This window comes from Psammomys obesus, unplaced genomic scaffold (genome assembly GCF_907164565.1).
Source record: "Psammomys obesus unplaced genomic scaffold, mPsaObe1.curated_primary_1811, whole genome shotgun sequence".
NCBI lineage: Eukaryota > Metazoa > Chordata > Mammalia > Rodentia > Muridae > Psammomys > Psammomys obesus.
Window position 1 is genome coordinate 4201374 of NW_026591598.1, and position 13417 is coordinate 4214790.

The 13417-nt window shown below is 49.7% G+C and overlaps 1 long non-coding RNA gene across 1 annotated transcript in view; it reads left to right on the forward strand.

Moving 5' to 3' along the window:
- LOC129679949 (uncharacterized) overlaps window positions 1-1997 on the forward strand; it is an 18356-nt gene extending 16359 nt beyond the window's left edge. The window contains exon 3 of the long non-coding RNA XR_008720602.1: window positions 1441-1997. This is a non-coding gene — a long non-coding RNA (uncharacterized LOC129679949). The remainder of the gene's footprint in view (window positions 1-1440) is intronic.
- Window positions 1998-13417: the final 11420 nt, after the last annotated feature.

The window sequence follows — 13417 nt, forward strand, 5'->3', positions numbered from 1 at the left end:
TCTCTCTTTCTCTTTCTTTCTTTCTTTCTTTCTTTCTTTCTTTCTTTCTTTCTTTCTTTCTTTCTTTCTTTCTTTCTTTCTTTCTTTCACAGGGTCTCTATGTAGTTCTAACTATCCTGCAACTCATTAAGTAGACCAGGCTGGTCTCAAACTCACAGAGATCTGCCTGCCCAGGCTGCTCTTTTAAATGACCAAACCAGGGCCCAAAACACCCAGAGCAGACCCAAATATTAAAAGATTTTGCACGAGACAGGCTCTGACTGAAGGTTTGCTGTAAGTCCATGGTAAGAGGGCTGCTCCAAATTAAAATGGCCTCCCTCACCCCCCGCACGCCTATGGAAGTGTGATGTGGATCGAGGGGGTGATAGCTGTGGAGGTACAGTCACTTCTGTTTGTCATTTGTTTGAGGAAGCAGGAGGAACTAGAGTCTAACTTTTGAAGGGCGAAGGACACGGGAACTGGGGACATTGTCCTCGGAGAGAAGACTCAGATCGGCAGAGCAGGAGGAACAGCGTAGTTTTGCCTTGCACCCACCAAGATAACAGGGGGCTGAGAAATAACTCTGCTTGTCAGTTCTATCTCATCACGTGAAGGAGCTCCTCTCCCTCAGGTAGTGAGTTTCCCAGTGCCAAAGATATGCAAAAAGAATGAGAACAGGGTTCCTGGCTGCCGTTTTCAGGTGGCTTTAACACAAATACTAGACCCTACTCATAAAAATTCCTGTTGGATAACTATACTCATGATCATCAACAAAGCTGAGACCCACAGTTCCTCTCTTTTAAGTTTCACTTTAGAAAATAAGTGATGAACCGGGTGCGGTGCCGCTCACCTTTAATCCCAGCACTTAGAGAGGCGGAGGCTGGTAGATCTCTGTGAGTTTGAGGCCAGCCTGGTCCTACAGAGAGTGTCCAGGACAGCCAAGGCTACACAGAGAAACCCTGTCTTGGCGGGGGAAGGGGGAAGTGATGAAACCGGGACTGACAATCCATGTAGACTTTTAAGAAAGATAATGTCATTCTTTTAGAAAGTTTTTATTCTTATTTTATGGGTATAGGTGTTTTGTCTGCATGTATGTCTGTGCGCCATGTGCCTGAAGAGGCCAGAGGAAGGAGTTACAGAGAGCTGCCATGTGGGTGCTGGGAAACGGAACTCCGGTTTTCTGGAAGAGCAGCCAGAGCTCATAACCCCACTGAGCCATGTCTCCAGCTCCCCACTTCTTAAGGAGCCTCGTACATAATGGGATGGTCCCTGAACATTTTATGTTGCCAAGGATGACTTTGACCTTCTGTTTCTGTCTTCGCCTTTAGGTGCCGGGAGGACGGGCCCTACCATGCCTGGTTGATGTAGTGCTGGGCGTCGAACTCAAGATTTTGTATATGCTAGGCAAGCACTTTGCCAACTGATCTGTACCCTTAACTCCCTGCTCTCTTTCTTTGACAGGGTCTCACACTGTAGCCGAGGCCTATATGGCTGCAAAGTTGCCACAATCCACCTGCCTGCCTCGTCTTCCTGAGCGTTGGGACTGCAGACATGAGACATAGATGCCTCTTGTCTCTGTATGGTGAATGGCTCCTTTCCCCTTCCTGCAAGGTTGTCTTTCGGTTGGGTAAAATGAAGCAGGCCACTGGAGAGGCCCTTTGACAATCTGTATGACAATTCCTCTCATACTCGTATTGTTAGAGGATGTGTCTTGGATGTTGGGAGATAAAAAAACAAAAAACAAAAACCAAAAAACAACAAAAACCCATCTAAACAACTAAAAAGAGTGCAGCTTTCTTTTTTTCATGAAGTCATATTCAATCTATTGAATCCATCAGTGGTGACCGTCCACCTTGGACAGTCCCTCCCCGATCTGAAACAGGATGGAGAAAGGCTATTAAACTGCATTTAACAAATTCAGAACGGCAGGCTCTTGGCTAGGGGAATGGATTCCACTTAGGAGAAGCGGTTCTTTCTCAAAGGAGGCCAGTTTGCCTGGAGAAGAGAACTTGGAGGGGCTTTTGTTCTTAGGGGACTGCATCTGGATCTGAATGTGTCTCTATTCAAAAGGAGACTTCTCATAATAGACCTATCCCCAAACACTCTAGGACAAGGACTGGCAAGCTTTTCAACAGGAGAAACACTTGGCTCCGCTGGAGGCTGGGAGGGACCCTGGTCCCTGCTGGCAAACTTGTGGGCTTTGCAGGCCAGTGGAGGACTCTTGGGCCTGGCTCCAGTCGTCTTCCTACTAAAAGAAGGTGTGCACCTCCTTTCCCTGCTGCCCCTCCTGGAAGCTGGGGGCCCGAATTCATGTGCAATCCCCATGTGAGTTTTTCTGCTAAAGCTGCCAAACGAGTGGACCATGAAAGGCATTTCAGGGGCGAGTGGACCAAGGCCAGCTTGCCTCCCTGCAGCTTCTGTGCAAAGGGAGAGGCGGGGTGGCCACCTGCAGACAGGGAGAGTGGGGCAGCTAGTGGGCGCCGGGCTCCACTGTGACCCAAGGAGAAATTGTGCAACCTTGGTTGGTCCCTGAGGCCTTTCCTGCAGCGGAGAGCTGGAGCCTACGCCCTGACATCAGAGGTGACACAGTTTATTGCAGTCATAGCAGGTCATGACTCCGCTGAGGACATGCTGCTGCCTTCTCTGCGGCTGGGTTGTGTGGGTGTGTCGCCACAGCAAGGCACTCTGGCTCCCCAACATTCTCATTTCTTCACATCCTCAGTGGGGAGGGGCCCAGAGCCAGGAAAGACTTTACTAGTTACCGGTGACACAGCCAGCCTTCACCTGGTGGATGGCCCTCAGCGTCCCCTCCTGGTGACTGCTGGGAGTCTAGGGAGATGGGTAGTCTGAACCAAAGGAAGCCAGTCCCTCCTACAGTCTGAGCTTCACTTTTCCAGGTGGTCTTTTGATACATGAAGGGATCAAACCAGGGCGGCCTGTCCCCTGTACCTTAGAAAGCAAAACTTCATGGACCTTAAGCAGCTAGGGATTTTTGTTTGTTTGGTTGGTTTTTGTTTTTTCGAGACAGGGTTTCTCTGTGTTGCCTTGGTTGTCCTGGACTTGCTTTGTATACCAGGCTGGCCTTGAACTCACAGAGCCTCTGCCTCCCAAATGCTGGGATTAAAGGCGTGTGCCACCACTGCCCTGCTGCAGTTTTGGATCTTCAGGCTGGCCATCCTGAGAGAACAACTTGGAAGGAATATCTATGCCTAGGACCGGCATATCTATATCTAGATATAGATATCTATATCTAGGACCGGAGACTGTGAGGATGAGCATGGACCTGCGGTGGGCGGAGGAGGACTCCTGGGGAGGGATGCACACGGGAGGGGTTGCAGGTCCCGTGAGGATGGAGAGCACGGGCCTGAAGGACTTTTTTGGATCCGGATGCCTGTTTCCTCCTGAGGCATGAGTGTTACAACTAAGCTTGGCACTGGTTGCCAAGACTTGGGCATCAATTCTCCCCAGACACTTGCCTGGGAGAGTGGATGTGTTCAGCTCCTGTCCTTCACAGCAGCAGGCAAAGGTCCTGCAAACAGCCCTTCTCTATGAAAGCAAGAGGGCCTCAGGGAGGCCAGAGGCAGACATACTCAGCTGGAGGCCCCGGGTCTGGAGCGGTGAGATGGTCCCGAGACTGTCTGAAGGTGCCATGTAGGAGGGACCTTGGGGGTCCAGGATTGGGAGGCTTCCAAGGTTCTGGGCAGCTGTGACCCTAGGGGCTGGGAGGTGAGAAAGGGCATGGGGAGCATCTGGGGCCTAGCATCTTTGTCACCCTAATATTGCTTAGCTGGTATACAACCTTCCTCCTTTCAGCATCCATCATCTCTGCACACTTCCTGGCCCAGTGATAGACCATGCTGCTCCCCTCCATGCTTCCACTGTGCTCCCCGCTGTGCTCTCTCTCTCCCTCCCTGTTCCCTTCACTGTACTCTGTACTTCACTCCATTCCCTGTGTTCACTGCTGTGCTCCCGCATACTGCCTTCAGTGCTCCCACTGTGCTCTCCTTCCACCTCTCTTCCAGCATCCCTTCACATGTCCCAGGGCCATCTTTCTTAGATCCTCTGGTGATGTCATCACCTCTGTCCTCCCTGGTGCTCAAGGGACATTGCAAAACTTGAAGTATCCCAGGCAGGGCCCACGTCATACTTGGCCTGTTCATCTTGGCTTTAGAAAGGATCCAGCCTCCTCACATGTTCCTCCTCAGCTCTCAGGGCTCTCCACCCTCTGGGGGTATGAGGACATCTGCTTACTCGGGGATCCTGGCAGTTGGGGTACAGGGGCTCAGGGAGGGAACAGAGAGCTTCACTGTGGAGGGTGTGCAAGAAAATTGCTATCAGAATATGTAAACTAGAGCTGCTGGGCCAAGGCGGGAAGTGAGGGAAAAAGGGGAGAGGCGAGATGGAGGAGAGAGGGAGAAAGGGAAGAGGAGAAAACAGAAGGGGGAAGGAGGGAGGGAGGAGGAAAAAAGATGGAGAAAGGAAGAGGAGACAAGAGGAGAATGCCCTGGGGCTGGTTCTCGCCTTTCTGTCTCACCCGCTCAAACTTCAGTGAGTCCTAGGGGTTCCTTTGAGGGATGCTGGGAGTTCCCCCTGAGACAGCTGCTCAACTTGGAGTGCATGAAGGCCAGGCTGTTCCTGCCTGGAGGGCTGAGGGTCTGAGGTGCTAGGGGAGTAGCCTTGGGTCTGCCAGGCAGGGCTGGAAGTTCTGGAATGTGTGAATAGACTCAAGAATTAGGAGGACACCCCTGTCTATCCTCTCTCGGAGATCAGGTACCCCAGCTCTGTCTCCTTTATGCTCTCTCCAGGAGCTGGACCTGGGTGAAAACACCTTGCCCTGACTTCATTTAGTCCTCAGACCAGAGTTCTTTGCAGTTCTTAGAGAAACCTACTCCTACCCCAGAACATGGGGCTAAGGGTCAGAGGTTGCCGTTTTTCCTTAGCCCCAGCTCCATATCCCCAGTGTTTCCCTAGGCCTTGACTCCTCAGTGTAGTGAGCTTCCTGGATGAACCAAAGCCAGTCGGGACCCCAGGCCAAGGTTAGACCCAGGAAGCACCAGGGGTTGAGGGTTGGGGTAGCCTGGGGTAGGAGGACCACAGACCACCTCCCAGATTCTAGAATGGAAAGGCTTGTAGTGTGTACTCACCCATGGCAATGGTTGGGAGCTCCCCATACTTTGCAGCCACTTGCTCTCGCTGGCCCTCACTTACAGACCCTTAAAGCTTCTGCCTGCTGCTGGACTTTCAGCTGATGCCAACCACCAGCCATCTTAGTGTTATCCGTGCCCAGTGCTGCATAGGGTCCTTATTTTGGCTGATTTATGATTCTCATCTTGATGGAGAGGCGTTTCCAAGAACACATGGCTGGATAGTGCCAGAGCTTGGATCCGAACCCACGAAGATTGTTTTTAAAAAATGATTAAAACAGAATTTCTTTAAATACTTATATTTAAAAAAACTTTGTTTTTATTTCATGTGCAGCGGTGTTTTGCCTGCATGTATGTCTGTGTGAGGGTGTTGGAGCCTCTGGAAGTGGAGCTACAGACAGGTGTGAGCTGCCATGTGGGTGCTGCAAATTGGTCTTCCCCTAGAAGAGCAGCCAGTACTCTTAACTGCTGAGCCATCTCTTCAGCCCAGATTTACCTTAAAATTATATGTGTCCGTGTGAGTCTGTATGTGTATGAGCATGTGAGTGCAGGTGCCTGTTGAGACCAGAAGAGGGCGCTGGATCCCCTGGAACTAAAGTGACCGGGGGATGTGAGCTGCTGTATGTCATGCTGGGAACATAACTCAGATCCTCTGTAAGAGCAGCCAGTGCTTTTAATCACTGAGCCATCTATCCAGCCTTAGTTACAATAAAACTTTAGTAAATGTATCCGAGCTACAAGAATCACGTCTTGGAACGGGACTCCCCACACTTCAAACCTTCTCATGGCCTCTCCTTTGCTTTTAGCTCAGAAACTTGAATGGCCAGGGAAAAGAGAGGCAGGAGGGTACCAGAAGGATGGGAGTAGCAAAAGCTAGCAGTTGTTAAGCACCTATTGCATACACAGTTGTTTTAAGGGCCAATGGGATGGCTCAGCAGATAGAGGTGCTTAAAGGTGTTTGGCACACAAGCCTGATGACCTGGGTTCAGGTCCCCGGATCTCACAGTGGAAGGAGAGAACAAGCTCCCCAAAGTTGTCCTCTGATGTTGACACACATGGTGTACCTGTGCAGGTTCACACACACACGCTCTCTTTTTTTAAAAAAAGATTTATTTATTTTATGTGTATGAGTGCTCTATCTGCATGTACACCTGTATGCCAGAAGAGGGCATCAGATCCCAGTATAGATGGTTGTGGTCATGCGCTACCATGTAGTTGCTGGGAATTGAACTCAGGACCTCTACAAGAGCAGCCAGTGCTCTTAACCTCTGAGCCACCTCTCCAGTGTTCCCCCCTCCAAGCCAACATACTCTCTTTCTAAAACAAAACAAAACAAAATTCTGAAGTTGTTTTAAATGTTTTCAGTCTATTTAGTCTCTCTCTCTCTTTCTGCCTCTCCCTCGCTCCCTGTCTTTCTGTCTCTCTCTCTCTGTCTGTCTCTCGCTCTTTCCCTGTGTGTGTTTGCTATGGTGCATAGGTGGTGCAATCTTGGGAACTGGCTCTTTGACTTTCACCTGGCTTGAGATGTGATCCTTTGTTGGCTACTTTGTAGGCAAGGCTCACTGGCCCACCCACTTCTGGTGAGTCTTTGTCTTCCACCTCACTGTTGGAGTGCTGGGATTAAAGGCAGACACCATCGTATCCCACTTTATGTGGGTTCTGGGGATTTGAACTTAGATCTTCATGCTTTCGAAACAGGTACATTACCCACTGGGCCATCTCCTCAGCCCATTTCCAAATGATTTAACCCTTACAACAACCCACTTGACTAAGGACTACCATTATTCCCATTTTGAAAATGGCAAAGCAGAGGCCACTGCCTTTCAGCAACCCCTGATGATGTAGCTGGTAAATGATAGAGCTGAGCCCAGTTAGGTGCTCCAGCTGCAGGACCTGGCTTAATGGTGTCCTGCTGGGGGTGGGGTCAGGGGTCCGCTCTTCCCTCTTCTAGCATCTGCAGCTGGCTAGTGTTCAGTGAGCAGAAAGTCTGTCCTCCTGGTCCCCACTTCCTGCTTGGCTCAGCTCTGCTGTGGCTCCCCCAGGAGGTTTAGGAGTGCAGCAGAGATGAGAGCTGGGGTCCTCACAACCCTCTGCGGAAGCTCATTTTCATTCATTTTCTTTAAATGCCTCTCGCTCTCTGTTTTTAAATCTAATTTTTCAGCTTCTTCTTCTTTTTTTTTTTATCTTCACTCAAGTTGCTTTAATGAAACAAACAAACAAAAAAGTGTGTCTGTTTCTCTCTGCTGGAGCTGCCCAGGGAATTTCAATATAAAACAAACAAGTTGGCTTTTAAAATTAAAATTTTATGGGTGGCATTTCCTCATTTAATGGAAGGCACAAAAGGCTGGAGTAAAACCAATTAACGTGGGGTCGGGACTCGGTGTTCAGCAAAATTAAACAACAGGACCACGGAACTGCCACACGCCAGGAGGAGTGCGGAGCGGAGCTGGGAGGGGTGAAGGAGGAGAGGCGGTTGTGGTGGCTGGCAGCGGCCCGGGCGTAGATTAGTAGACCCCCACACCGGGTTTCTGTGTGCGTGTCTGCCCTGCACAGTGGTCGAGAAGACGAGCGGAGTGAGGAGGAGGGTCCTGGACAGTGGGGTCTGAATGAGGCCGAGACTTCTGCCCAGGCTAGCGTCCACAGGGCTAGGATAGGGCTCCCACAGAACAAACCTGAGTCCCCATCCGAGTAGGTGGGCATAATCTTCATAAAAGCTGTGCTCCAGGGACCGCACAGTCTAGCAGGTGGCAGGTACCCCTTGCAGGTGCGAGACTGTGTGAAAGGGCAAGGGAGGTTAATGAGACTCCTGCTTTGCTGTGAGTTCCTCAGGGCGCCTGTCGTCCATTGAAAGGGTTGTATTTGGAGAGGAAATGGGAAGGTGCCCCTGGAGACGACAGAAAGGGAGGACCCCGTGGAGGATCAGGGAAAACTGTTCTGGGCACTAGCAGGGGCAGAGTGCCCAGCTGGAGGAGAGGTAGTCAGTGCGGGATGGGGGTGGGGGGAGGCGGGATTGGGCAGAAGTGAGTTGGATGCGTCGCAGAGGCTCCTGGGAGATGAAGTCGCAGGACCAGCAGGAGCATGAGGAAGGTTCCAGCCAGCTGTGGGCAAAGGTGAGGTCTGACTTCCAGGGGCTGGGGGAAAAGCAGGCAGAGAAGGCTGCTCTGGCTGGGGGCCTGCAGGATAGGCAGGTGGGAGATGGAAGCGTCAAGGGGTTGGTTGTGGTCTGACTGTGTGGGGACACTGGGAGCAGGTCTTGGAATGATAGGAGTGTGTATCTTACAGGTACAGGGAGGGAACCATAGCACCCAGGCAGTCTCCAAGCAAACAAAACCTGTCTCCTTCCCCTCACCTCTCAAGAAAAAAAAAAGTTCTTTCTTTTACTGTGGTAACTTTCTCCCCGAATTCCTGCTATGTTCTGAAGCTACAGAAAAAGCCACTCTGGTTGCTAAATGGGGGCCCTTTGAGTCGGTCCTTGAGCTGGTCCCTATGGCCACAGCCAGCGTTTTTCTTTCACCCACTGGGCCTTCAGATGACAGTCATAGACTGTACATTGAGGATGGGCCTCTGGCAGAGTCATTAGGTGTCCGGTCCCCTCTCCGGGGAGGAGTCTATGAGGGAGATAGCACTGAGCTCCATTCCCATGAAAGCATCCCACCCAGGCCTGTCTGGGGGACTAATTTTAGAACCTGTCTGAGGTTTTCCTGTAAGTCTCTTTGAGGCTGGTTTGAAGGCTGAAGGGCTGTGCTGGCCTGAGGGTCAGTTACAAAACCATATACAGATGGCCCCAGGCTGAGGCTGATATTGATTTTCTCTTTTCATATAAAAGGTATGGTGGAAGCAACCAAGCCTAAAGTGGGTTCTTACGACCAGAGTGCTGGCACTTTACCTTTGGTGACAGGTGTTTCAATTGCACTTTATTGATGCAGAAGGTTGGCCGACTTTGGCAACCTTGGCCAAGGTGGCCAGTTGCCTACTTTCATTTCACTGGGTCAAGAGATCTTTAATGTTTTTTTTTTTTTTTTTTTTTTTAATTTTTGTCTGTTTGTTTTGTTTTGTTTTTGTTTTTTCGAGACAGGGTTTCTCTGTGTAGCCTTGGCTATCCTGGACTCACTTTGTAGACCAGGCTGGCCTCAAACTCAGAGATCCGCTTGCTTCTGCTTCTCAGGGTGCTGGGATTACAGGCATGCCATACTGAGCCCAGCTTGGGTTTTTAAGCATAAATTGAGGAGCACATGATGAACAAGATAGGAAAGGACCATGCTACTATGTTTTAAGTGTTTAATGTTTTAAAATGTCCCTCAGGGACTCATGTATTTGAATGCTTGGTCCCCAGCTAGTTTGTGGAACCTTTTGGACATGAGGACCAGCTGGCAGTTTTAAGGCCAGCAGGGATGGACTTGTGGGTTTTAGCTGGTCCTAGCTCTGGCCCTAGCCCTGTTTCCCGAGATGAGAACATCAGCTGCTGTGAGCTGCTCTAATTCCATGGCCTCCCCACCATGATGGACTACACCTGAAAGGCAAAATCAGCTCTCTGAACCAGGAATTCGGCCGTCAGGAGAGTGCTTGCCCAGCACGCCTGAAGCCCTGGGTCTACTCTCAGCACCACACAAACTGGGCGTGATGGCACACACCTGTAATGGCAGCGCGCAGGAAGTGGAGGCCGGAGGACTGCGAGTTCCAGGTCCTCCTCAGCTACACAGGGAGTTTGAGGACAAACGAACAAATAGGTGAGTAATTCCTCCTTTAATGTGCTCTTGTGGGGCCTTTGGTCACAGTGATGAAAGACCTGAGCAAACGGGGCTGGCCAAACGGCACCAGTGAAGTCTGCAATGGGTGACCGTTGTCCTCGCCCAAGAACTGTTAAGTGCACAGCTTTATTGGAGTGAACTTTCAGGACTAGATACCTCAGTGTCTGGACATCTCAGGGCCGTGTGGAATTGCGTGTTCCTGGGCCTTGTAAACTGTAATGTGCCCATACCACGGCCTCGCTTGTGACCACTCACCTCTCTCCTTGTGGGAGCCACAGGAGTAGAAACCTTCCAAGTTGCCTAATTTATGAAAATGTTGATTAACCCAGGAGTAGGTAGATGAAGCGTGACTGTGGAAACACGGAGCAGACAATGAAAAGACCTGCTAATTTCTTCCCTGAATTCACATTTTAGGAAATGTTTATAAACTGAGAATTCTAATTACTTTTCTCACTGACGCTTCTCTTCAGATGGCTACATTGCAACGGAATGATAGACCCCGTGAAAAATATTACCTTTTTTTTTTTTAAACGGTATTGGCCTGGCTCCGTCCAAATAACAGAGACTCACCCTTAACCAGTGCAGGCAGTTTGAGTTCGTGCAGTTTAAAGGCCCAGAGGGCGATTCAGCCTAGGTTCCCTCATTCACGTTGAATGGAAACAACATCCGATGGACACTCAGGCTTCTCCCTCCAAACCTTGGGCTTCTCTTTGGCTAGACCAATTGAAAAGTCTGAGCTTCATTTCTGTCTGTCGTCAGATGCATTAGCTGCAGGACTTTTAAGGGGTTCATGCGCTGAACAAGGCGGAGGGAGTACTGAGTTTCCCCAGTAAAGACAAGCGAACTCCTCTCCATTTGGGGCTTTGTATTGGATGAGACTAGCTTGGGACCTGCAGATGAGGACCCCTGGGTCTGTTTGGTTGAGGTAAAGTACCCAGCATGCCAGCTGTCACTGTAGTAAAAAAGACACTTTGGGCACAAGGTGATTATGACGGTGTCCGCAGTGCCTGGTTGCCATGCTGGATCACGGCTTTAAGTATAGACTGGGAGTCATGTTCAGCTAGCTAATCATGCTGTGCATCCCCGGAGAGCCTCATCAACAGTTCTGGTCCAGCTTTGCCCTATCACCCCATCCTCCACCACTGCCCCAGGCTGTCATTTGCCTGTTTACTCTGTCACATGCTTCTGTTTGCTGATTTATTTTTTTTCCCCTATAGCTGCCTTGAAGTCTGGCGTGTCCAGGCACAGCAAAGCACTCCAAACAGCTGAGGCAATGAGACAGAAATCAGCAGAACAAAATTTATGGGAGAGTTAACGTCATTTGCCAGAGATGTAATCTTATTACTAGGAAATCCAATAAAATTAACCAAACCACTTAATTATGGCAAGTATGAGAGTTTAGTGAGATGTCACAGCCAAAATAATAAAGATTTAAAGCTTTGGAAAAATAATAGCTATCATTGGTTTAAAAATACTGTAGGCTGTTAAGTTATTTTTACATTAATTAATTAATTTAAATATTTTATCTTAGATCAAGTGTGCATGTGAATGTCTGTGTGTGCACGTGAGGGTAGAGGCCAGAGGCCAGAAGAGGGTGCAGATCCTCTGGGGCTGGAGTTACAAACATGTGTAAGCCGCCTGAGGTGTGTGCTGGGAACCGAACGCAGGTCCTAAGCAATAGCTGTACATGCTCTGAACAGCTGAGCCATCTTCCTAGCCCTGTTTTCATTTATTTGTGTATATGAGTGTGGGTTCGAATGTGCCATAATTCCCACATAAAGGTCAAAGGAATCAGCTCTCTTTCCTCACCATGTGGGTCCCAAGAATTGAACTCAAGTCATCAGGACATCCTGCCTGCCTGAGATACAGTAGCTGGAGAGTCTTTTATTTTTATTCCTCTCTCTCCTCCGCTGCTTTATTGTCTTCTTCTTTTTTTTTTTTGTAATTTTTTCTTTTATTATTTATTTAATTTTACTTTATGTGTATTGGTTCATGTGGGAGTATCAGATCCTGTGGAACTGGAGTTACAGACAGTTGTGAGCTGTCATGTGGGTGCTGGGAATCGAGCCTGGGTCCTTTGGAAGAGCAGACAGCACTCCTAACCGCTGAGCCATCTCTCTAGCCCCTGTTGTCTTCTCTTAGGCAGACTTTTGCTGTGTAACTCACACTGGCCTTAAACTCATGATAATCCTATCTTGCTTCAATTAATTTAAAAAAAAATCTTTTTTTTTTTTTGTTTTTTGTTTTTTTTGTTTTTCTAGTAAGGTTTTACTGTGTAGCCCTGGTTGTCCTGGAACTCGTTCTGTAGACCAGGCTGGCCTCGAACTCAGAGATGTGCCTGTCTCTGCCTCCCAAGTGCTGGGACTAAAGCTGTGCACCATCACTGCCTGGCTTACTTTAAAAAAAAAAAAAAAAAAGAGAGCTCACTTGTATTTACGTGTGTACGTGTGTCTGTCTGCCTGTGTGTATGCACATGTGTGTGCAGTGCCCTTGGAAGCCAGAAGAGGGCATCAGATTCCTTGGAGAGCGTCCACATTGGCTGTAGCCGTCGCACCGTCCATCAGAGGCGTTTCCTTGTCACCACTAGTCACTAAATCCTACCAGACCTGAATTCGTCCTGTGCTTGTGAGCATGGCTGCTCTGGGCACCTTTCCTGGTGGAACCCTGTGATGTTTGTCCTCGTGCATCTGGGTCCTTTCACTTAGAACAGTACCTCTGCGATTCACCCACATTGTAGTTAAGTGGGAACTGGCTTGCTGTTAAATCCGTGCTGTCTCCACGGTTCGGAGTCCACCCAAGCATTTGATGGATGCCTTTAGCTTCTGCCTCCTGCCGATCATGGCTCACTCTGCTAGTGTACATCGATGCACAGAAATCAGTTTGAAACTGCTCTGTGATTCTTTGGGTCAGGCTGTGTGAAGAGTTGCTGGAGCATGTGGCCTTGCCAGTGTGTGATGTTGCTGTTGAAGACTGGTCCTGTGAGGTTCAGTGGACATCCTGGTCACAGCTTGGCTGGTGTCTCTGTGCTTCCTTCCTCAATCAGTTGGCCTCACAGAGGGACAAGGAATGGACTTTGTGACAAATTGGGCTGTTCAGGCTGTTGGTTTTGGAGGTGGCAGGTATGGGGCCAGGGACAGCAGAGGGAGAGGGGGAGGCACCTTTGTGTCAGTCAAGGCTAACAGGGGTCCATCTTGTCTCTCTCACTCTCAGAGGATGTGTAAAGAGGGCAGGCTGTTAGAGACGGCAGTTGCTTCAGTCATTTCTTCAGTTTGGAGAGTCACAGGGCCTGGCAGCCGGCCCAGGGCGAATCATGGTGTTCAGGAAGAACTGTCTGCATTGTCACCGTGAGCTTGGGCCAGCAACAGCCTGCAAAGGCAGAGAAGCAGGAAGCCATCCTCTCATTCCTTCCCTTCTACCCTCTTCACTGCTTCCTGCCTCTTCTCTCTGCCGGACTCAGCTGTCCTTCCCATTCTGTGTGCCAGGCTGGAGACTCAGTGGAGCCAGGGTCTGCCTGTCCTCTGGGACCACCTAGTCAGGCAGGGGAGT